Source organism: Chiloscyllium punctatum, chromosome 33 (assembly GCF_047496795.1).
Source record: "Chiloscyllium punctatum isolate Juve2018m chromosome 33, sChiPun1.3, whole genome shotgun sequence".
NCBI classification, from domain to species: domain Eukaryota; kingdom Metazoa; phylum Chordata; class Chondrichthyes; order Orectolobiformes; family Hemiscylliidae; genus Chiloscyllium; species Chiloscyllium punctatum.
The window spans coordinates 8327961-8353142 of NC_092771.1; the positions used below are offsets into that span (position 1 = coordinate 8327961).

Sequence of the window (25182 nt, forward strand, 5' to 3'; positions counted from 1 at the left end):
AATGAGGAACTGACTGATAACAAACTTCCTCATCCCTGATTTCACGCTGATTTTCAGCGATTATATTTCACAGCAATGATATAATAACATACATTAACCCAGTGATGTAGTAATCCATTAACACAAACCATGGGATTAGGTTCGTAGCAATATGATAGTTCTCTATTAACATGGTGAAAAATCACAACACCTGCTTATAGTCCAACAGGTTTATTTGGAAGCACTAGCTTTTGGAGTGATGAAGGAGCAGCGCTCCGAAAGCTAGTGCTTCCAATTAAACCTGTTGGACTATAACCTGGTGTTGTGTGATTTTTAACTTTGTCCACCCCAGTCCAATATCGGCATCTCCAAATCATCTCTATTAACATGGTGATAGTATTATTAAAATGTCATTATATGATGGTATTGTATGAATCCAGGTATAGTTTGATATTCACACAATGATAGGATAGTATTTCATTCACATTGAAATATAGAAACTAGGAGCAGGCCATTTGTCCCATTGAGACTGCTGTCCCATTCAGTATGTCATTGGCTGATCCTCTAGCTCACTGATGTTTTCTCTCCATCACCTGTGATGTCCTTTAAAATCTAAAAAAACAAATTTTCAATATCTTTCTGGAGTATACTCAGTGACCCATCCTCCACAGCCTTCTCAGTGTAGAAATATTTCCTCATCACCTTCCAAAATGGTCTACCCGCTATCCCCCAAGAGTGTGTCCCTGGTTCAATACTCCCCCAACCAGGGGAAACTTGAACTGACATCCAGTCTGTCCACCCCTATTGGTTTTTACATGTTCTATTGAAGCAGGAGTAGGCCATTCAGCCCGTCAGGCCTGCTCTGCCTTTCATCATGAGCATGGCTGGCTATCCAACTATCCCTGCTTTTCCCTCACATCCTTTGATAACTTGAGTCCCAGTTTCTATGTTCAACTCCTTCTTGCAATCAGGTAAAGTTCTGACCATGACTGTTTTCTGTGCTAGTGAATTCCGCCATTCTCTGGGCGAGCACATTTCTCCTCATCTCAGTTTAAGATGGTTTCACCTGTGTTCTGAGACTGTGACCCCTGACTCTGGACCCCTCTGCCATTGAGAACATCCTTCCTGCATCTACCTACCTAGTCCTGTTAGAACTGTATACATTTCAATCAGATCTCATTTTCTTAATGTCGGGTGGAAACAGGCCCAATCAAACCAATCTCTCTCTCCCCATGGTACAATCCCACGATGCCCAGTATCAGTCTAGTGAACTGCTGCTACAGTTTCTCTATGGCAAGTATATCTTTGTTAAGAGGGGGGCTGAAACTGCGCAGAGTACTCCAGTGTGGTCTCACCAAGCCCCTGTATAACTGCAGTAACGCATCCCTACTCCTGAACTCCAACCCATTTCCAATGAAGGTCAATGTATTGTTTGCCTACCTAATTGCTTGTTGTACTGGCCTGTCTTCATTCATTAATGGTGATATAATATTATTACGTTAACAGAGGAATATGATACGGTGATATTACCATGGTGGTATAGAAGATTTTTATTAACACAGTGATATATTAATACAGAGTTTTGATAGTGTTATATGTATTTATATTGTGGTAAAATATTCATGGTGATCAGATGGTATTTATATAACACTGATACTGCAGAAACACTGTACTGTAATCATTATATTAATGCTAATATCACAGTGTCACATCAAGACTATGATATGCGAGTATTAACACAGTCATACAATTATGTAACATGAACAGCATGGTTTGAAAGTGTTACATTACTAGGGTGAAATGAAAGTGTTGTATTAACATGGGTAAATGCGAATGTTACATTAACCGGGTAATATGAGAGTGCTGTATTAATAGGGAGATATGAGAGTGATGTATTAACAGGGTGATATAGGAGTGTTACATTAACAGGGGATATGAGAGTGTTGTACTAACAGGGGGATATGAGAGTGCTGTATTAACAGGGTGATATGAAAAAGTTACATTAATAGGGTGATATGAGAGTGTTACATTAATGGGGGATATGAGAATGCTGTATTAAAAGGGGGATATGAGACTGCTGTATTAACGGGGATATGAGAGTGCTGTATTAACAGGGGGGATATGAGAGTGCTGTATTAACAGGGTGATATGAAAGAGTTACATTAATAGCGTGACATGGGAATGTTACATTAACTGGGGGATATAGGAGTGCTGTATCAACAGGGTGATATGGGAGTGTTACATTAACAGGGGGATATGAGAGTGCTGCATTAACAGGGGGATATGAGAATGTTGTATTAACAGGGGGATATGATAGTGCTGTATAAACAGTGAGATATGAGAGTACTGTATTAAATGGAGAATATGCGAGTGTTACATTAACAGCGTGACATGAGAATGTTACATTAACTGGAGTGTTGTGATAACAGTGTGTTTCATTAACAGGGAGTTATGAGAGTGTTGTATTAACAGGGGGATATGAGAGTGTTACAATATAGGGGAATATGAGAGTGTTGTATTAACAGGGGGATAACAGACTGTCGTATTAACAGGGGAATGTGAGAGTGCTGTATTAACAGGGGAATATGAGAGTGTTGCATTTACAGGGGGATATGAGATTGCTGTATTAACAGGGATGTGAAAGTGTTGTATTAAATGGGGAATATGTAAGTGTTACATTAACAGCATGATATGAAAATGTTACACTAACTGGGGAATATGGGAGTGTTGTATCAACAGGGTGATAAGAGTTTGTTACATTAACAGGGGGTTATGAGAGTGCTGTATTAACAGGGGGATGTGAGAGTGTTACATTAATGGGGGATATGAGAGTGCTTTATTAACAGGATGATATGAGAGTTACATTAACAGCGGGCTATGAGAGTGTCATATTAACAGAGGGTCATGAGTGTGTTACGTTAACAGGGTGATATGAAGATGTTATATTAACGGGGGATATGAGAATGTTACATTACCGGGGGAATATGAGAATGCTGTATTAACAGGTGGATATGAGAGTGTTAAATTAACAGGGGGATATGAGAGTGCTGTAATAACAGGTAGATATGAGAGTGTTAAATTAACAGGGGATATGAGAGTGCTGTATTAACAGGAGGATATGAGAGTTCTGTATTAACAGGGGGATATGAGAGTGTTTCATTAACAGGGGGATATGAGAATGCTGTATTATCAGTGGGATATGTGTGTGCTGTATTTACAGGATGATATGAGAGTGTTACATTAACAGGGGTAAAGAAGAGTGCTGTATTAACAGGGTGATATGAGAGTGTTACATTAATAGGAGGATATGAGAGTGTTGTATTAAAAGCATGATATGAGACTGCTGTGTTAACAGGGTGATATGAAAGTGTTACATTAACTAGGGAATATCAGGATGTTACATTATCTGAGGGATATGACAGTGTTGTATTAGCAGGTGATAAAAGAGTGTTACATTAACGGGGGATATGAGAATGATGTATTAACAGGATGATATGAGAGTGTTACATTAACAGGAGAAATAGAGTGCTGTATTAACACGTTGATATGTGAGTGCAATATTAACAGGGGATATGAGAGTGCTGTATTAACACGTTGATATGCGAGTGCTATATTAACAGGTGATATGAGAGTGCTGTATTAACACATTGATATGAGAGTGTTAGATTAGCAGGGGGATATGAGTGTGCTGCATTTAGCTGGGCAATATGAGAGTTCTGTATTAACAGGAGGATATGAGCATGGTAGAATAGCATGGTGATATGAGAGTATGACATTAACAGGTTGATACGAAAGTGTTACATTAACAGGGTGATATGAGAGTGCTCTATTAGCAGTGTGATGAGAGTGTTACATTAACTGGAAGATATGAGAGCGCTGCATTAACAGGGGGATATGAGGGTGTTAAATTAATTTGGGATATAAGAGTTCTGTCATAACAGTGGAATATGAGAGTGATATTTTTACAGGGGGAGCTGAGAGTGCTATATTGGCGGTGTGATATGAGAATGTTATATCAACAGCGGGAAATGAGAGTGCTGTATTAACAAGGGGATATGAGAGTGTTATGTTAACAGGGTGATATGAGGGTGTTATATTAAGGGGGGATAGAGAGTGTTGTATTATCAGGTTGATGTAAGAGTGTTACATGAACAGGGTGAAATGAGAGTGTTGTATTACCAGTGGGATATGAGAGTGTTACATTAACAGGGTGATATGAAAGTGCTGTATTAAAAGAGAATATGAGAATGTTAACAGGGAATCTGAGAGTGTTGTATTAACAGGGGGATGCAGAGTCTTACATTAACAGGGGAATATGAGAGTGCTGTATTAACAGGGTGATATGAGAGTGTTACATGAACAGGGGAATATGAGAGTGCTGTATTAATGGGGGATATGAGACTGCTGTATTGACAAGGGAATATTAAAAATGCTGCATTAACAGGGTGATATGAGATTGTTTCCAAACAGGGGGTTTGGAGTGTCACATAAACAGGGGGATATGAGAGTGCTGTATGGACAGGGAGACATGAGAGTGCTGTATTAACAGGGGGATATGAGAGTGCAGTGATAACAGTGTAATATGAGAGTGTTGTATTAACAGGGAGATATGAGAGTGTTGTACTAACAGGGGAATTTGAGAGTGTTGTATTAACAGGGGGCTTTCAGATTGTTACATTAACAGGGGAATACACGAGTGTTGTATTAGCAGGGGAATATGAGAGTGCTGTATTAACAGGGTGATATGAGAGTGTTACATGAACAGGGGGATATGAGACTGCTGTATTAACAAGGGGATATTAAAAATGCTGTATTAACAGGGTGATATGAGATTGTTTCCGAACAGGGGGTTTGGAGTGTCACATAAACAGGGGAATATGAGAGTGCTGTATGGACAGGGAGACATGAGAGTGCTGTATTAACAGGGGGATATGAGAGTGCAGTGATAACAGTATAATATGAGAGTGTTGTATTAACAGGGAGATATGAGAGTGTTGTACTAACAGGGGAATTTGAGAGTGTTGTATTGACAGGGGGCTTTCAGATTGTTACATTAACAGGGGAATACGCGAGTGTTGTATTAACAGGGGAATATGAGAGTGCTGTATTAACAGGGGGATATGAGAGTGTTAACTTAACAGGGAGTCTGAGAGTGTTATATAAATGGAGGGAATGCAAGTGTCATACACTATCAGGAGAATATGAGAGTGTTACATTAACAGAGGATGTGAGAGTGTTGTATTAACAGGGGGATATGAGAGTGTTACATTAACAGGGTGATATGAGAGTGCTGCATTAACAGAGTGATATGACAGTGATTCATTAATGGGGAATGTGAGACAGCTATATTAACGGTGATATTAGAGTGTTAAGTGTGATATGAGAGTGCTATATTAACAGGGTATATGAGAGTGTTACATTAGCAGGGGGATATGACATTGCTGAATTACCGGGGGATATGAGAGTGTTATATTAACTGGGATATGAGAAAATTGTATTAACAGGAAGGTATGAGAGTGTTACATTAACGGGGGTTATGACAGTGCTGTATTAGCAAGGGAATATGAGAGTGCTGTATTAGCAGGGTGATATGAGAGTGTTACATTAACAGGGGGATATGAGAGTGTTCTTTAAAAGCATGATATGAGAGTGCTGTATTAACAGGGTGATATTAAAGTGTTACATTAACTAGGGAATATCAGGATGTTACATTATCTGAGGGATATGACAGTGTTGTATTAGCAGGTAATAAGGGAGTGTTGCATTAACGAGGGATACGAGAATGTTGTATTAACAGGATGCTATGAGAGTATTACATTAGCAGGAGAAATATGAGAGTGCTGTATTAACAGGGGATACGAGAGTGCTGTGTTAACACGTTGATATGAGAGTGCTGTATTAACAGGTGGATATGAGAGTGTTAGATTAGCAGGGGATATGAGTGTGCTGCATTTAGCTGGGGAATATGAGAGTCCTGTAATAAGTGGGGTATGAGCATGGTAGATTAACATGGTGATATGAGAGTATGACATTAACAGGTTGATATGAAAGTGTGACATTAACAGGGGGATATGAGAGTGCCGTATTTATAGCAGGATATGAGAGTGCTATATTAACAGGGTGATAAAACAGTATTACATTAACAGGTGGATATGAGAGTCCTGTATTAACAGGGTGATGTGAGAATGTTACATTAACCGAGGGATATGAGAGTGTTACATTAACAGGGGAGTATGAGAGTGTTACATTAGCAGGGTGATATGAAAGTGCTGTACTAACAGTGTGATATGAGAGTGCTAAATTAACAGGGGGATTTGAGAGAGTTTCATTAACAAGGGAATATGAGAGTGCTTCATTGACGGGGAAATGAGAGTGTTGTATTAACAGGATGATATGAGAGTGCTGCATTAACAGGGGGATATGACAGTGTTACATTAACAGGGGGATACAAGGGTGTTAAATTAATTTGGGATATAAGAGTTCTGTCATAACAGTGGAATATGAGAGTGGTATTTTTACAGGGGGAGCTGAGAGTGCTATATTAGCAGTGTTATATGAAAATGTTATATCAACGAGGGATATGAGAGTGCTGTATTAACAGGGGGAACCGAGAGTGCTGTATTAACAGGGTGATATGACAGTGTTATATTAATGGGGGATAGATAGTGTTGTACTATCAGGGTGATATGAGTGTTACATGAACAGGGTGAAATGAGAGTGTTGTATTAACAGGGGGATGCAGAGTCTTACATTAATAGGGTGATATGAGAGTGTTACATGAACAGGGGAATATGGGAGGGCTGTATTAACGGGGGATATGCGACTGCTGTTATTAACAGGGGGATATTAAAATTGCTGTATTAACAGGGTGACATGAGAGTGTTATCTGAACAGGGGGGTTGGAGTGTCACATTAATAGGGATATCAGAGTGCTGTATGGACAGGGGGACATGAGAGTGTTGTATTAACAGGGTGATAGGAGAGTGTTGCATTAACAGGGGGCTATCAGAGTGTTACAATAATAGGGGAATATGTGAGTGCTGTATTAAAAGGGGATATGAGAGTGTTAACTTAACAGGGAATCTGAGAGAGTTGTATTAATGGGGAAATGCAAGAGTCGTACATTATCAGGGGAACATGAGAGTGTTACATTAACAGAGGATGTGAGAGTGTTATATTAACAGGGGGATATGAGAGTGTTACATTAACAGGGTGATATGAGAGTGTTGCATTAACGGGGATATGAGGGTGTTGTATTCACAGGGGGATATGATAGTGCTATATTAAGAGTGTGATATGAGAGTGCTGCATTAACAGCGTGATATGAGAGTGTTTCATTAACGGGGGATATGCGAGGGCTGTATTAACAGTGATATTAGAGTGTTAAGTGTGATATGAGAGTGCTATATTAACAGGGTATTTGAGAGTGTTACATTAACAGGGGGAGATGACATTGCTGAATTACCAGGGGGATATGAGAGTGTTATATTAACTGGGGATATGAGAGTGTTGTATTAACAGGAAGATATGAGAGTGTTACATTAACGGGGGTTATGACAGTGCTGTATAAGCAAGGGAATATGAGAGTGTTGTATTAACAGGGTGATCTGAGAGTGCTGTATTTAAAGGGGGATACGAGAGTGTTAAATTAACAGGGAATTTGGGAGTGTTGTATTAACAGGGGGAAATGAGAGTGTTACATTAACAGAAGGATGTGAGAGTGTTGTATTAACTGGGCGATATGAGAGTGTTGCAATAACAGGGAATATGAGAGTGCAGTATTAACAGGGGGATATGAGAATGCTGTATTAACAGGGCGATATGAGAGTGTTACATTAACAGAGGGATGTGAGAGTGCTGTATTAACAGGGGGATATGAGAATGCTGTATTAACAGGGGGATATGAGAGTGTTACATTAACGGGGAGATATGAGAGTGCAGTATTAACAGTGTAATATGAGAGTGCTGTATTAACAGGGGGATATGAGAATGCTGTATTAACAGGGGGAAATGAGAGTGTTACATTAATGGGGGGATATGAGAGTGCAGTATTAGCAGTGTAATATGAGAGTGCTGTATTAACAGGGGGATATGAGAGTGCAGTATTAACAGTTTAATATAAGAGTGCTGTATTAACAGGGTGATATGAGAGTGCTGTATTAACAGGGGGATATGAGAAGGTTATATTAACGGTAGGATATATCAGTATTGTATTAACAGGGTGATATGAGAGTATTAGATTAAGAGTGATGTGGAGTGCTGAACTAACAGGGTGGTTTGAGAGTGCTCTATTAACAGGGCGATATAAGAGTGCTCTATTAACAGAATGATTTGTGGGTGTTACACTAACTGGAAGATATGCGAGTGCTGTACTAACAAGGTGATAAGAGAGTGTTACATTAACAGGGGGATATGAGGGAGTCATATTAACAGCAGGATATGAGAGTGCTCTATTAGCTGGGTGATATGAGTGTGCTGTATTAACACGGTGATATGGGAGTGTTACATTAACAGGGGGATATGAGGGAGTCATATTAACAGCAGGATATGAGAGTGCTCTATTAGCTGGGTGATATGAGGGTGCTGTATTAACAGGGTGATATGAGAGTGTTACATTAACAGGGAGATATGAGAGTGCTGTATTAACAGTGTGATATGAGAGTGCTGTATTAACAGGGGGTTTGGAAGTGCTATATTAACAGGGTGATATGAGGGTGCTGTATTAAAATGGGGACATGAGAGTGTTACATTAACAGGCAATCTGAGAGTGTTATATTAATGATGGGATGCAAGTGTCTTACATTATCAGGGAGATATAAAAATGCTGTATTAACAGGGGAATATGAGAGTGTTACATTAACATGGGGATATGGGAGTGTTACATTAACATGGGGATATAAGGGAGTCATATTAACAGCAGGATATGAGAGTGCTCTATTAGCTGGATGATATGAGAGTGCTGTATTAACACGGTGATATGAGAGTGTTACATTAACAGGGATATATGAGAGTGCTGTATTAACAGGGTGATATTAGAGTGTTTCATTAACGGGGATGTGAGAGTGCTGTATTGACAGAGGGATATGAAAGTGCTGTATTAACAGGGAGATATGAGAGTGCTATATTAACATGGTGATATGAGAGTGCAATATTAACAGGGGGATATGAGAGTGCTGTATTAACAGGGGGATATTAAAATTGCTGTATTAACAGGGTGACATGAGAGTGTTACATTAACAGGGAATCTAAGAGTGTTGCATTAACCATGTGATGCAAGAGTCTTACATTAATAGGGAGATATGAGAATGCTGTATTAAAAGGGGGATATGAGAGTGTTACATTAACAGGGTGATATGAGAGTGTTGCATTAACGGGGATATGAGGGTGTTGTATTCACAGGAGGATATGATAGTGCTATATTAAGAGTGTGATATGAGAGTGCTGCATTAACAGCGTGATATGAGAGTGTTTCATTAACGGGGGATATGCGAGGGCTGTATTAACAGTGATATTAGAGTGTTAAGTGTGATATGAGAGTGCTATATTAACAGGGTATTTGAGAGTGTTACATTAACAGGGGGAGATGACATTGCTGAATTACCAGGGGGATATTGGAGTGTTATATTAACTGGGGATATGAGAGTGTTGTATTAACAGGAAGATATGAGAGTGTTACATTAACGGGGGTTATGACAGTGCTGTATAAGCAAGGGAATATGAGAGTGTTGTATTAACAGGGTGATCTGAGAGTGCTGTATTTAAAGGGGGATACGAGAGTGTTAAATTAACAGGGAATTTGGGAGTGTTGTATTAACAGGGGGAAATGAGAGTGTTACATTAACAGAAGGATGTGAGAGTGTTGTATTAACTGGGCGATATGAGAGTGTTGCAATAACAGGGAATATGAGAGTGCAGTATTAACAGGGGGATATGAGAATGCTGTATTAACAGGGCGATATGAGAGTGTTACATTAACAGAGGGATGTGAGAGTGCTGTATTAACAGGGGGATATGAGAATGCTGTATTAACAGGGGGATATGAGAGTGTTACATTAACGGGGAGATATGAGAGTGCAGTATTAACAGTGTAATATGAGAGTGCTGTATTAACAGGGGGATATGAGAATGCTGTATTAACAGGGTATATGAGAGTGTTCCATTAACTGGGGATATGGCAGTGTTGTGTTAACAGGAGGATATGAGAGTTTTACATTCAGAGGGGGATATGAGAGTGTTACATTAACAGGGTGATATGAGAGTGTTGTATTAACGGAGATATGAGGGTGTTGTATTCACAGGGGGATATGATAGTGCTACATTAAGAGTGTGATATGAGAGTGCTGCAATAACAGCGTGATATGAGAGTGTTTCATTAACGGGGGATATGCGAGGGCTGTATTAACAGTGATATTAGAGTGTTAAGTGTGATATGAGAGTGCTATATTAACAGGGTATTTGAGAGTGTTACATTAACAGGGGGAGTTGACATTGCTGAATTACCAGGGGGATATGAGAGTGTTATATTAACTGGGGATATGAGAGTGTTGTATTAACAGGAAGATATGAGAGTGTTACATTAACGGGGGTTATGGCAGTGCTGTATTAGCAAGGGAATATGAGAGTGTTGTATTAACAGGGTGATCTGAGAGTGCTGTATTTAAAGGGGGATACGAGTGTCTTACATTAACAGAGGGATGTGAGAGTGTTGTATTAACAGGGGGAAATGAGATTGTTACATTAATGGGGGGATATGAGAGTGCAGTATTAGCAGTGTAATATGAGAGTTCTGTATTAACTGGGGGATATGAGAGTGCAGTATTAACAGTTTAATATAAGAGTGCTGTATTAACAGGGTGATATGAGAGTGCTGTATTAACAGGGGGATATGAGAAGGTTATATTAACGGTAGGATATATCAGTATTGTATTAACAGGGTGATATGAGAGTATTAGATTAAAAGAGTGATGTGGAGTGCTGAACTAACAGGGTGGTTTGAGAGTGCTCTATTAACAGGGCGATATAAGAGTGCTCTATTAACAGAATGATTTGTGGGTGTTACACTAACTGGAAGATATGCGAGTGCTGTACTAACAAGGTGATAAGAGAGTGTTACATTAACAGGGGGATATGAGGGAGTCAAATTAACAGCAGGATATGAGAGTGCTCTATTAGCTGGGTGATATGAGTGTGCTGTATTAACACGGTGATATGGGAGTGTTACATTAACAGGGGGATATGAGGGAGTCATATTAACAACAGGATATGAGAGTGCTCTATTAGCTGGGTGATATGAGGGTGCTGTATTAACAGGGTGATATGAGAGTGTTACATTAACAGGGAGATATGAGAGTGCTGTATTAACAGTGTGATATGAGAGTGCTGTATTAACAGGGGGTTTGGAAGTGCTATATTAACAGGGTGATATGAGGGTGCTGTATTAAAATGGGGATATGAGAGTGTTACATTAACAGGCAATCTGAGAGTGTTATATTAATGATGGGATGCAAGTGTCTTACATTATCAGGGAGATATGAAAATGCTGTATTAATAGGGGAATATGAGAGTGTTACATTAACATGGGGATATGGGAGTGTTACATTAACAGGGGGATATAAGGGAGTCATATTAACAGCAGGATATGAGAGTGCTCTATTAGCTGGATGATATGAGAGTGCTGTATTAACACGGTGATATGAGAGTGTTACATTAACAGGGATATATGAGAGTGCTGTATTAACAGGGTGATATTAGAGTGTTTCATTAACGGGGATGTGAGAGTGCTGTATTGACAGAGGGATATGAAAGTGCTGTATTAACAGGGAGATATGAGAGTGCTATATTAACATGGTGATATGAGAGTGCAATATTAACAGGGGGATATGAGAGTGCTGTATTAACAGGGGGATATTAAAATTGCTGTATTAACAGGGTGACATGAGAGTGTTACATTAACAGGGAATCTAAGAGTGTTGCATTAACCATGTGATGCAAGAGTCTTACATTAATAGGGAGATATGAGAATGCTGTATTAAAAGGGGGATATGAGAGTGTTACATTAACATGGAGATATGGGAGTGTTACATTAACATGGGGATATGAGAGTGCTGTATTAACAGGGGGACATGAGAGTGCAATATTAACAGGACGACATTAGAGTGTTACATTAACGGGGGATATGAGAGTGTTCATTAACAGGAGGATACGAGGGTGCTGTATTAGCAGGGTGATATGAGAGTGTATTATTAATGGAGGGATATGAGGGTGTTGTATTCACAGGGGAATATGAGAGTGCTGCATTAACAGTGAGATATGAGAGTGCTGTATTAACAGTGAGATATGAGAGTGCTGTACTAACAGGGTGATAAGAGAGTGTTACATTAACAGCAGGATATGAGAGTGCTATATTAACAGGGGAATATGAGAGTGCTGAATTAACGGGAGATATGAAAGTGCTGTATTAAAAGGGGGATATGAGAGTGTTAAATTAACAGGGAATCTGAGAGTGTTGTATTAACAAGAGGTGCAAGAGTCTTACATTAACAGGGGGATATGAGAAAGCTCTATTAACAGGGGGAAATGAGAGTGCTATATTATCAGGGTTATATGAGAGTGCTGTTCTAACGGGGTGATATGAGAGTGTTACATTAACGGGGATATGAGAGTACTTTGTTAACAGGGTGATATGAGGGTGTTATATTAACAGGGGGATATGAGAATGTTGTATGAACAGGGTGGTATGAGACTGCTGTATTAAGAGGGTGATATGAGAATTTTGAGAAGATTTGTAGCTCAGGTTGAGGTTCTGAATGTTGGTTTGCTCGCTGTTCATTTTCAGACATTTTCATCACCCTACTAGGTAACATCTTCAGTGGGCCTCCAGGTGAAGCACTGCTGATAATTCCTACTTTCTATTTGTATATATGGGTTTCTTTGGGTTGGTGATGTCATTTCCTGTGCTGATGTCATTTCCTGCTGTTTTCTCTCTAAAGGATGGTAGATGGGGTCTAACGCAATGTGTTTGTTGATAGAGTTCTGGTTGGAATGTCATACTTCTAGGAATTCTCGTGCGTGTCTCTGTTTGGCTTGTCCTCGGAAGGGTGTGTTGCCCCAGTTGAAGTGGTGTCCTTCCTTATCTGTATGTAAGGATACTAGCGAGAGAGGGTCATGTCTTAGCAGGGTGATAACAGTGTCTTGTTACTGCCTTATCCCCATAACCCTTGATTCCACTATCTCTAAGAGCTCTATCCATCTCTTTCTTGAAAGTATCCAGAGACTTGGCCTCCACTGCCTTCTGGGGCAGAGCATTCCACACACCCACCACTCTCTGGGTGAAGACGTTTCTCCTCATCTCTGTTCTAAATGGCCTACCCCTTATTTTTAAACGGAATCCTCTGGTTCAGGACTCACCCATCAGCGGAAACATGCTTCCTGCCTCCAAAGTGTCCAGTCCTTTAATAATCTTATACGTCTCAATCAGATCCCCTGTCATCCTTCTAAACTCAAGTGTACACAAGCCCAGTCACTCCAATCTTTCAACATATGATAGTCCCACCATTCCGGGTAATGACCTCGTGAACCTACGCTGCACTCCCTTAATAGCCAGAATGTCCTTCCTCAAATGTGGAGACCAAAACTACACACAATATTCCAGGTGTGGTCTCACCAGGGCCCTGTATAGCTGCAGAAGAACCTCTTTGCTCCTAAACTCAATTCCTCTTGTTATGAAGACCAGCATGCTATTAGCCTTCTTCACTGCCTGCTGTACCTACATGCTTGCTTTCATTGACTGGTGTACAAGAATACCTAGATCTAGTTGTCCTTCTCCTTTACCTAACTTGATTCCATTTAGGTAGTAATCTGTCTTCCTGTTCTTGTCACCAAAGTGGATAACCATACATTTATCCACATTAAACTGCTTCTGTCATGCATCTGTCCACTCACCTAACCTGTCCAAGTCATCCTGTATTTTCATAACATCCTCCTCACATCCACCCTGCCACCCAGCTTTGTGTCATCAGCAGATTTGCTAATATTACTTTTAATGCCTTCATCTATATCATTAATGTATATTGTAAAAAGCTGTAGTCCCAGCACTGAACCTTGTGGTAACCCACTGGTCACCGCCAACCATTCCGAAAGGGACCCGTTTATCACTACCCTTTGTTTCCTGTCAGCCAGCCAATTTTCAATCCAAGTCAGTATTTTGCCCCCAATACCATCTGCCCTAATTTTGCTCCCTAATGTCCCATGCGGGACTCTATCAAAGGCTTTCTAAAAGTCTAGGTACACTACATCCGCTGACTCTCCCTGTCCATCTTCATAGTTACACTCTGAAAACATTCCAGAAGATTAGTCAAGCACAATTTCCCCTTCATAAATCTATGCTGACTCTGACCTCTCCTGTTACTGCTATCCAAATGAGTCATAATTTCATCTTTTATAACTGACTCCAGCATCTTTCCCACCCCTGAGGTCAAGTTAACTGGTCTATAATTCTCTGTTTTCTCTCTCTCTCCTTTCTTGAAAAGCGGGACAACATTAGCCACTCTCAATTCCATAGGAACTGATCCTGAATCTATAGAACATTGGAAAATGATTACCAATACATCCACAATTTCTAGAGCCACCTCCTTAAGTACCCTGGGATGCAGATCATCGGGTCCTGGGGACTTATCAGCCTTCAGACCTAACAGTCTATCCAACACCATTTCCTCCTTAATATAAACCCTTCAGTTCATCCATTACCCTCGGTCCTTTAGCCACTATTATATCTGGGAGGTTGCTTGTGTCTTCCCCAGTGAAGACAGATCCAAAGGACCTATTCAACTCTTCTGCCATTTCCTTGTTCCCCATAATAAATTCACCCAATTCTATCTTCAAGGGCCCAATTTTAGTCTTAACCATTTTTTTCTTTGCACATATCTAAAAAAGCTTTTACTATCCTCCTCTATATTTTAGGCCAATTTGCCTCCGTACCTCAATTTTTCTCCACGTATTGAGTTTTTAGTTATCCTCTGTTACCCTTTAAAAGTTTCCCAGTCCTCTGGTTTCCTGCTCACCTCTGCTATGTTATACTTCTTCTCTTTTATCTTTATACAGTCCTTAACTTCCCTCGTCAGCCACAGCCACCCCGACACCCCTTCGGATCTTTCTTCCTCTTTGGAAAGGACTGATCCTGCACCATCTGCATTATATCCAGAAATACCTGTCATTGTTGTTCCACTGCCATCCCTGATGGGGTATTGTACCATTGAACTTAGGCCTGCTCCTCCCATAGCTCCATAGTTCCCTTTGTTCAACTGCAATACTGACACATATCAGTGTGTTACATTAACGGGGGATTTGCGAATGCTGTATTAACAGGGTGACATGAGAGTGTTACATTAACAGAAGGATATGAGGGAGTTGTATTAACAACAGGATATGAGAGTGTTACATTAACAGGGGGATATGAGAGTGCTGAATTAATGGGGGATATGAAAGTGCTGTACTAAAAGGGGGATATAAGAGTGTTAAATTAACAGGGAATCTGAGAGTGTTGAATTAACGGGGGATGCAAGAGTCTTACATTAATAGGGGGATATAAGAGTGCTGTATTACAGGGTGATATGAGAGTGCTGTATTAACAAGGAGATATCAGAATGTTTCATTAACAGGGAAATATGAGATTGCTGTATTAACAGGGTGATATGCGAGTGTTATATTATCAGGGTGATATCAAGTTTTACACTCAGAGTGATGTCACAGAGTTGTATTAACATGGTGATATGAGAGTGCTACATTAACAGGATGATGACCCTGTCTTCACAGTGATATGTGGGCGTTGTCCTAACAGGGTAACATGAGAGTACTATAACAGCTTCCCATGAGGGTATTGTAACTTACAGGGTAATATTAACAGCATGATATGAAGGTGTTGTACTAACAGGGTGATATGAGGGATGTTGTACTAACTGGGTAATCTGAGAGTGTTGTACTAACAGAGTAATCTGAGGGTGTTGTACAAACAGCGTGATATGAGGGTGTTATACTAACAGGGTGATATGAGGGTGTTGTACTAACAGCGTGATATGAGGGTGTTGTACTAACAGGGTAATCTGAGGGTGTTGCACTAACAGCGTGATATGAGAGTGTTGTACTAACAGGGTGATATGAGGGTGTTGTACTAACAGCGTGATATGAGGGTGTTGTACTAACAGCGTGATATGAGAGTGTTGCACTAACAGCGTGATATGAGCGTGTTATACTAACGGTGATATGAGGGTGTTGTACTAACAGTGTGATACGAGGGTGTTATACTAACAGGGTAATCTGAGGGTGTTGTACTAACAGCGTGATATAAGTGTGTTGTACTAACAGGGTAATCTGAAGGTGTTGTACTAACAGTGTGATATGAGCATGTTGTACCAACAGTGTAATCTGAGGGTGTTGTCCTAACAGAGTGATATGAGGGTGTTGTCCTAACAGAGTGATATGAGGGTGTTGCACTAACAGCGTGATATAAGGGTGTTGTACTAATAGGGTGATATGAGGGTGTTATACTAACAGGGTAATCTGAGGGTGTTGTACTAACAGCGTGATATGAGAGTGTTGTACTAACAGGGTGATATGAGGGTGTTGTACTAACAGGGTAATCTGAGGGTGTTGTACTAACAGGGTGATATGAGGGTGTTGCAATAACAGCGTGATATGAGAGTGTTGCACTAACAGCGTGATATAAGGGTGTTGTACTAATAGGGTGATATGAGGGTGTTATACTAACAGGGTAATCAGAGGGTGTTGTACTAACAGCGTGATATGAGGGTGTTGTACTAACAGGGTGATATGAGGGTGTTGTACTAACAGCGTGATATGAGAGTGTTGCACTAACAGCGTGATATGAGCGTGTTATACTAACAGGGTGATATGAGGGTGTTGTACTAACAGTGTGATACGAGGGTGTTGTACTAACAGCGTGATATGAGCGTGCTTTACTAACAGGGTGATATGAGGGTGTTGTACTAACAGCGTGATATGAGAGTGTTGCACTAACAGCGTGATATGAGCGTGTTATACTAACAGGGTGATATGAGGGTGTTGTACTAACAGTGTGATACGAGGGTGTTGCACTAACAGCGTGATATGAGCGTGTTATACTAACAGGGTGATATGAGGGTGTTGTACTAACAGTGTGATACGAGGGTGTTGTACTAACAGCGTGATATGAGCGTGCTTTACTAACAGGGTAATCTGAGGGTGTTGTAATAACAGGGTGATATGAGGGTGTTGTACGAACAGTCTGATACGAGGGTGTTGTACTAACAGCGTGATATGAGGGTGTTGTACTAACATGGTGATATGAGAGTGTTGTACTAACTGGGTAATCTGAGGGTGTTGTACTAACAGGGTGATATGAAACTATTATACAGTTTGTTTTGCTATAATGCATGTTTCTTGAAAATGATTTAGCTTCAACACGATTGAATAATTTAGAGTGTTATTTGTACGATGTGTCCTTTCCTCACCTGTATTAATTATACCATGATTCCAGTCCCATTAGCTTAAACAGCGCTGACATGATGCGATATTTTTCATAACGCGAAATCTCATGGGGACGGAACTATTGCATATAACCAGACTGACAGTATGAACAGGGTGATATGATGGGTGAGTGAAGGTGTTGTACTAATGGGGAGTGAGGGTGTTGTATTAATGGGGAGTGAGGGTGTTGTATTAATGGGGAGTGAGGGTCTTGTATGAATGGGGAGTGAGGATGTTGTATTAATGGGGAGTGAGGGTCTTGTATTAATGGGGAGTGAGGGTCTTGTATTAATGGGGAGTGAGGATGTTGTATTAATGGGGAGTGAGGGTGTTGTATTAATGGGGAGTGAGGATGTTGTATTAATGGGGAGTGAGGGTGTTGTATTAATGGGGAGTGAGGGTCTTGTATTAATGGGGAGTGAGGGTGTTGTATTAATGGGGAGTGAGGGTATTGTATTAATGGGGAGTGAGGGTGTTATATTAATGGGGAGTGAGGGTGTTGTATTAATGGGGAGTGAGGATGTTGTATTAATGGGGAGTGAGGGTATTGTATTAATGGGGAGTGAGGGTGTTGTATTAATGGGGAGTGAGGGTGTTGTATTAATGGGGAGTGAGGGTGTTGTATTAATGGGGAGTGAGTGTATTGTATTAATGGGGAGTGAGGGTGTTGTATTAATGGGGAGTGAGGGTGTTGTATTAATGGGGAGTGAGGGTGTTGTATTAATGGGGAGAGAGGGTATTGTATTAATGGGGAGTGCGGGTGTTGTATTAATAGGGAGTGAGGATGTTGTATTAATGGGGAGTGAGGGTGTTGTATTAATGGGGAGTGAGGGTGTTGTATTAATGGGGAGTGAGGGTATTGTATTAATGGGGAGTGAGGGTGTAGTATTAATGGGGAGTGAGGGTGTTGTATTAATGGGGAGTGAGGGTGTTGTATTAATGGGGAGTGAGTGTATTGTATTAATGGGGAGTGAGGGTGTTGTATTAATGGGGAGTGAGGGTGTTGTATTAATGGGGAGTGAGGGTGTTGTATTAATGGGGACTGAGGGTATTGTATTAATGGGGAGTGAGGGTGTTGTATTAATGGGGAGTGAGGGTATTGTATTAATGGGGAGTGAGGGTATAGTATTAATGGGGAGTGAGGGTGTTGTATTAATGGGGAGTGAGGGTATTGTATTAATGGGGAGTGAGGGTGTAGTATTAATGGGGAGTGAGGGTGTTGTATTAATGGGGAGTGAGGGTGTTGTATTAATGGGGACTGAGAGTATTGTATTAATGGGGAGTGAGGGTGTTGTATTAATGGGGAGTGAGGGTATTGTATTAATGGGGAGTGAGGGTGTTGTATTAATGGGGAGTGAGGGTGTTGTATTAATGGGGAGTGAGGGTATTGTATTAATGTGGAGTGAGGGTGTTGTATTAATGGGGAGAGAGGGTATTGCATTAATGGGGAGTGCGGGTGTTGTATTAATAGGGAGTGAGGATGTTGTATTAATGGGGAGTGAGGGTGTTGTATTAATGGGGAGTGATGGTGTTGTATTAATGGGGAGTGAGGGTATTGTATTAATGGGGAGTGAGTGTATTGTATTAATGGGGAGTGAGGGTGTAGTATTAATGGGGAGTGAGGGTGTTGTATTAATGGGGAGTGAGGGTGTTGTATTAATGGGGACTGAGGGTATTGTATTAATGGGGAGTGAGGGTGTTGTATTAATGGGGAGTGAGGGTATTGTATTAATGGGGAGTGAGGGTGTTGTATTAATGGGGAGTGAGGGTGTTGTATTAATGGGGAGTGAGGGTGTTGTATTAATGGGGAGTGAGGATGTTGTATTAATGGGGAGTGAGGGTGTTGTATTAATGGGGAGTGAGGGTGTTGTATTAATGGGGAGTGAGGGTATTGTATTAATGGGGAGTGAGGGTGTTGTATTAATGGGGAGTGAGGGTGTTGTATTAATGGGGAGTGAGGGTGTTGTATTAATGGGGAGTGAAGGTATTGTATTAATGGGGACTGAGGGTGTTGTATTAATGGGGAGTGAGGGTGTTGTATTAATGGGGAGTGAAGGTATTGTATTAATGGGGACTGAGGGTGTTGTATTAATGGGGAGTGAGGATGTTGTATTAATGGGGAGTGAGGGTGTTGTATTAATGGGGAGTGAAGGTATTGTATTAATGGGGAGTGAGGATGTTGTATTAATGGGGAGTGAGGGTGTTGTATTAATGGGGACTGAGGGTGTTGTATTAATGGGGAGTGAGGATGTTGTATTAATGGGGAGTGAGGGTATTGTATTAATGGGGACTGAGGGTGTTGTATTAATGGGGAGTGAAGGTATTGTATTAATGGGGACTGAGGGTGTTGTATTAATGGGGAGTGAGGATGTTGTATTAATGGGGAGTGAGGGTATTGTATTAATGGGGACTGAGGGTGTTGTATTAATGGGGAGTGAGGGTGTTGTATTAATGGGGAGTGAGGGTGTTGTATTAATGGGGAGTGAGGATGTTGTATTAATGGGGAGTGAGGGTATTGTATTAATGGGGACTGAGGGTGTTGTATTAATGGGGAGTGAAGGTATTGTATTAATGGGGACTGAGGGTGTTGTATTAATGGGGAGTGAGGATGTTGTATTAATGGGGAGTGAGGGTATTGTATTAATGGGGACTGAGGGTGTTGTATTAATGGGGAGTGAAGGTATTGTATTAATGGGGACTGAGGGTGTTGTATTAATGGGGAGTGAGGATGTTGTATTAATGGGGAGTGAGGGTGTTGTATTAATGGGGAGTGAGGGTGTTGTATTAATGGGGAGTGAGGGTATTGTATTAATGGGGAGTGAGGGTGTTGTATTAATGGGGAGTGAGGGTGTTGTATTAATGGGGAGTGAAGGTATTGTATTAATGGGGACTGAGGGTGTTGTATTAATGGGGAGTGAGGGTGTTGTATTAATGGGGAGTGAAGGTATTGTATTAATGGGGACTGAGGGTGTTGTATTAATGGGGAGTGAGGATGTTGTATTCATGGGGAGTGAGGGTGTTGTATTAATGGGGAGTGAAGGTATTGTATTAATGGGGAGTGAGGATGTTGTATTAATGGGGAGTGAGGATGTTGTATTAATGGGGAGTGAGGGTATTGTATTAATGGGGACTGAGGGTGTTGTATTAATGGGGAGTGAAGGTATTGTATTAATGGGGACTGAGGGTGTTGTATTAATGGGGAGTGAGGATGTTGTATTAATGGGGAGTGAGGGTATTGTATTAATGGGGACTGAGGGTGTTGTATTAATGGGGAGTGAAGGTATTGTATTAATGGGGACTGAGGGTGTTGTATTAATGGGGAGTGAGGATGTTGTATTAATGGGGAGTGAGGGTGTTGTATTAATGGGGAGTGAGGGTGTTGTATTAATGGGGAGAGAGGGTGTTGTGTTAATGGGGAGTGAGGGTGTTGTATTAATGGGGAGTGAGGGTGTTGTATAAATGGGGAGTGAAGGTATTGTATTAATGGGGACTGAGGGTGTTGTATTAATGGGGAGTGAGGGTGTTGTATTAATGGGGAGTGAGGGTGTTGTGTTAATGGGGAGTGAGGGTGTTGTATTAATGGGGTGTGAGGGTATTGTATTAATGGGGAGTGAGGGTATTGTATTAATGGGGAGTTAGGGTATTGTATTAATGGGGAGTGAGGGTGTTGTATTAATGGAGAGTGAGGGTGTTGTATTAATGGGGAGTGAGGGTGTTGTATTAATGGGGAGTGAGGGTGTTGTATTAATGGGGAGTGAGGGTGTTGTATTAATGGGGAGAGAGGGTGTCGTGTTAATGGGGAGTGAGGGTGTCGTATTAATGGGGAGTGAGGGTGTTGTGTTAATGGGGAGTGAGGGTGTTGTATTAATGGGGAGTGAGGGTATTGTATTAATGGGGAGTGAGGATGTTGTATTAATGGGGAGTGAGGGTGTTGTATTAATGGGGAGTGAGGGTGTTGTATTAATGGGGAGTGTGGGTGTTGTATTAATGGGGAGTGAGGGTGTTGTATTAATGGGGAGTGTGGGTGTTGTATTAATGGGGAGTGAGGGTCTTGTATTAATGGGGAGTGAGGGTATTGTATAAATGGGGAGTGAGGGTATTGTATAAATGGGGAGTGAGGTTATTGTATTAATGGGGAGTGAGGGTATTGTATTAATGGGGAGTGAGGGTGTTGTATTAATGGGGAGTGAGGGTATTGTATTAATGGGGAGTGAGGGTATTGTATTAATGGGGAGTGAGGGTGTTGTATTAATGGGGAGTGAGTGTATTGTATTAATGGGGAGTGAGGGTGTTGTATTAATGGGGAGTGAGGATGTTGTATTAATGGGGAGTGAGGGTGTTGTATTAATGGGGAGTGAGGGTGTTGTATTAATGGGGAGTGAGGGTGTTGTATTAATGGGGAGTGAGGGTATTGTATTAATGGGGAGTGAGGGTGTTGTATTAATGGGGAGTGAGGGTGTTGTATTAATGGGGACTGAGGGTATTGTATTAATGGGGAGTGAGGGTGTTGTATTAATGGGGAGTGAGGGTATTGTATTAATGGGGAGTTAGGGTATTGTATTAATGGGGAGTGAGGATGTTGTATTAATGGGGAGTGAGGGTGTTGTATTAATGGGGAGTGAGGGTGTTGTATTAATGGGGAGTGAGGATGTTGCATTAATGGGGAGTGAGGGTGTTGTATTAATGGGGAGTGAGGGTGTTGTATTAATGGGGAGTGAGGGTGTTGTATTAATGGGGAGAGAGGGTGTTGTGTTAATGGGGAGTGAGGGTGTTGTATTAATGGGGAGTGAGGGTGTTGTGTTAATGGGGAGTGAGGGTGTTGTATTAATGGGGTGTGAGGGTATTGTATTAATGGGGAGTGAGGGTATTGTATTAATGGGGAGTGAGGATGTTGTATTAATGGGGAGTGAGGGTATTGTATTAATGGGGAGTGAGGGTGTTGTATTAATGGGGAGTGTGGGTGTTGTATTAATGGGGAGTGAGGGTGTTGTATTAATGGGGAGTGTGGGTGTTGTATTAATGGGGAGTGAGGGTCTTGTATTAATGGGGAGTGAGGGTATTGTATTAATGGGGAGTGAGGGTATTGTATTAATGGGGAGTGAGGTTATTGTATTAATGGGGAGTGAGGGTATTGTATTAATGGGGAGTGAGGGTGTTGTATTAATGGGGAGTGAGGGTATTGTATTAATGGGGAGTGAGGGTATTGTATTAATGGGGAGTGAGGGTGTTGTATTAATGGGGAGTGAGTGTATTGTATTAATGGGGAGTGAGGGTGTTGTATTAATGGGGAGTGAGGATGTTGTATTAATGGGGAGTGAGGGTGTTGTATTAATGGGGAGTGTGGGTGTTGTATTAATGGGGAGTGAGGGTGTTGTATTAATGGGGAGTGAGGGTGTTGTATTAATGGGGACTGAGGGTATTGTATTAATGGGGAGTGAGGGTGTTGTATTAATGGGGAGTGAGGGTGTTGTATTAATGGGGAGTGAGGGTATTGTATTAATGGGGAGTGAGGGTATTGTATTAATGGGGAGTGAGGGTGTTGTATTAATGGGGAGTGAGGGTGTTGTATTAATGGGGAGTGAGGGTATTGTATTAATGGGGAGTGAGGATGTTGTATTAATGGGGAGTGAGGGTATTGTATTAATGGGGAGTGAGGGTGTTGTATTAATGGGGAGTGAGGCTATTGTATTAATGGGGAGTGAGGGTGTTGTATTAATGAGGAGTGAGGGTGTTGTATGAATGGGGAGTGAGGGTGTTGTATTAATGGGGAGTGAGGGTGTTGTATTAATGGGGAGTGAGGGTGTTGTATTAATGGGGAGTGAGGGTGTTGTATTAATGGGGAGTGATGGTGTTGTATTAATGGAGAGTGAAGGTATTGTATTAATGGGGAGTGAGGATGTTGTATTAATGGGGAGTGAGGGTGTTGTATTAATGGGGACTGAGGGTGTTGTATTAATGGGGAGTGAGGATGTTGTATTAATGGGGAGTGAGGGTATTGTATTAATGGGGACTGAGGGTGTTGTATTAATGGGGAGTGAAGGTATTGTATTAATGGGGACTGAGGGTGTTGTATTAATGGGGAGTGAGGGTGTTGTATTAATGGGGAGTGAGGGTGTTGTATTAATGGGGAGTGAGGGTGTTGTATTAATGGGGAGTGAGGATGTTGTATTAATGGGGAGTGAGGGTGTTGTATTAATGGGGAGTGAGGGTGTTGTATTAATGGGGAGTGAGGGTGTTGTATTAATGGGGAGAGAGGGTGTTGTGTTAATGGGGAGTGAGGGTGTTGTATTAATGGGGAGTGAGGGTGTTGTGTTCATGGAGAGTGAGGGTGTTGTATTAATGGGGTGTGAGGGTATTGTATTAATGGGGAGTGAGGGTATTGTATTAATGGGGAGTGAGGGTATTGTATTAATGGGGAGTGAGGATGTTGTATTAATGGGGAGTGAGGGTGTTGTATTAATGAGGAGTGTGGGTGTTGTATTAATGGGGAGTGTGGGTGTTGTATTAATGGGGAGTGAGGGTCTTGTATTAATGGGGAGTGAGGGTATTGTATTAATGGGGAGTGAGGGTATTGTATTAATGGGGAGTGAGGTTATTGTATTAATGGGGAGTGAGGGTATTGTATTAATGGGGAGTGAGGGTATTGTATTAATGGGGAGTGAGGGTGTTGTATTAATGGGGAGTGAGGGTATTGTATTAATGGGGAGAGAGGGTATTGTATTAATGGGGAGTGAGGGTGTTGTATTAATGGGGAGTGAGTGTATTGTATTAATGGGGAGTGAGGATGTTGTATTAATGGGGAGTGAGGGTGTTGTATTAATGGGGAGTGAGGGTGTTGTATTAATGGGGAGTGAGGGTGTTGTATTAATGGGGAGTGAGGGTATTGTATTAATGGGGAGTGAGGGTGTTGTATTAATGGGGAGTGAGGGTGTTGTATTAATGGGGAGTGAGGGTATTGTATTAATGGGGAGTGAGGGTGTTGTATTAATGGGGAGTGAGGATGTTGTATTAATGGGGAGTGAGGGTATTGTATTAATGGGGAGTGAGGGTGTTGTATTAATGGGGAGTGAGGCTATTGTATTAATGGGGAGTGAGGGTATTGTATTAATGAGGAGTGAGGGTGTTGTATTAATGGGGAGTGAGGGTGTTGTATTAATGGGGAGTGAGGGTGTTGTATTAATGGGGAGTGAGGATGTTGTATTAATGGGGAGTGAGGGTGTTGTATTAATAGGGAGTGAGGGTGTTGTATTAATGGGGAGTGAGGGTGTTGTATTAATGGGGACTGAGGGTGTTGTATTAATGGGGAGACAGTGTTATATTCAGGTGGGGATGTACAAGGATATAAACAGGGTGCTTATATAGCGTCTGTGAAGAGGGTAATGTGAGAGGGTATGGACGTGGCCTAATCGTATTATGTTCATGCTGTGTTATTGCATGGTATTCACGTGGGGATATGACAGACCTGTATTAACAGAATGATATAAGGACAACTTTTTTTAACATGGTGATATGGTTGCATTATATTAATGTGGAGATATGACAGTGTATATAAATGGTGATGTGATCATATATATTACCATTATAAGACAGCTTTCCATGAACATGGAGATATGTTCCTATGATGTTAATGGTGATATAATTGTCTTATATTAATAGTGGTATGATGGTGATGTGAGAGTATTA

At 41.2% G+C, this 25182-nt stretch overlaps 1 protein-coding gene across 17 annotated transcripts in view; it reads left to right on the forward strand.

The window, feature by feature from the left end:
- LOC140458399 (leucine-rich repeat and immunoglobulin-like domain-containing nogo receptor-interacting protein 1) overlaps positions 1-25182 on the forward strand; it is a 548017-nt gene that overhangs the window by 488460 nt on the left and 34375 nt on the right. The gene's annotated exons all lie outside the window — the stretch shown is intronic.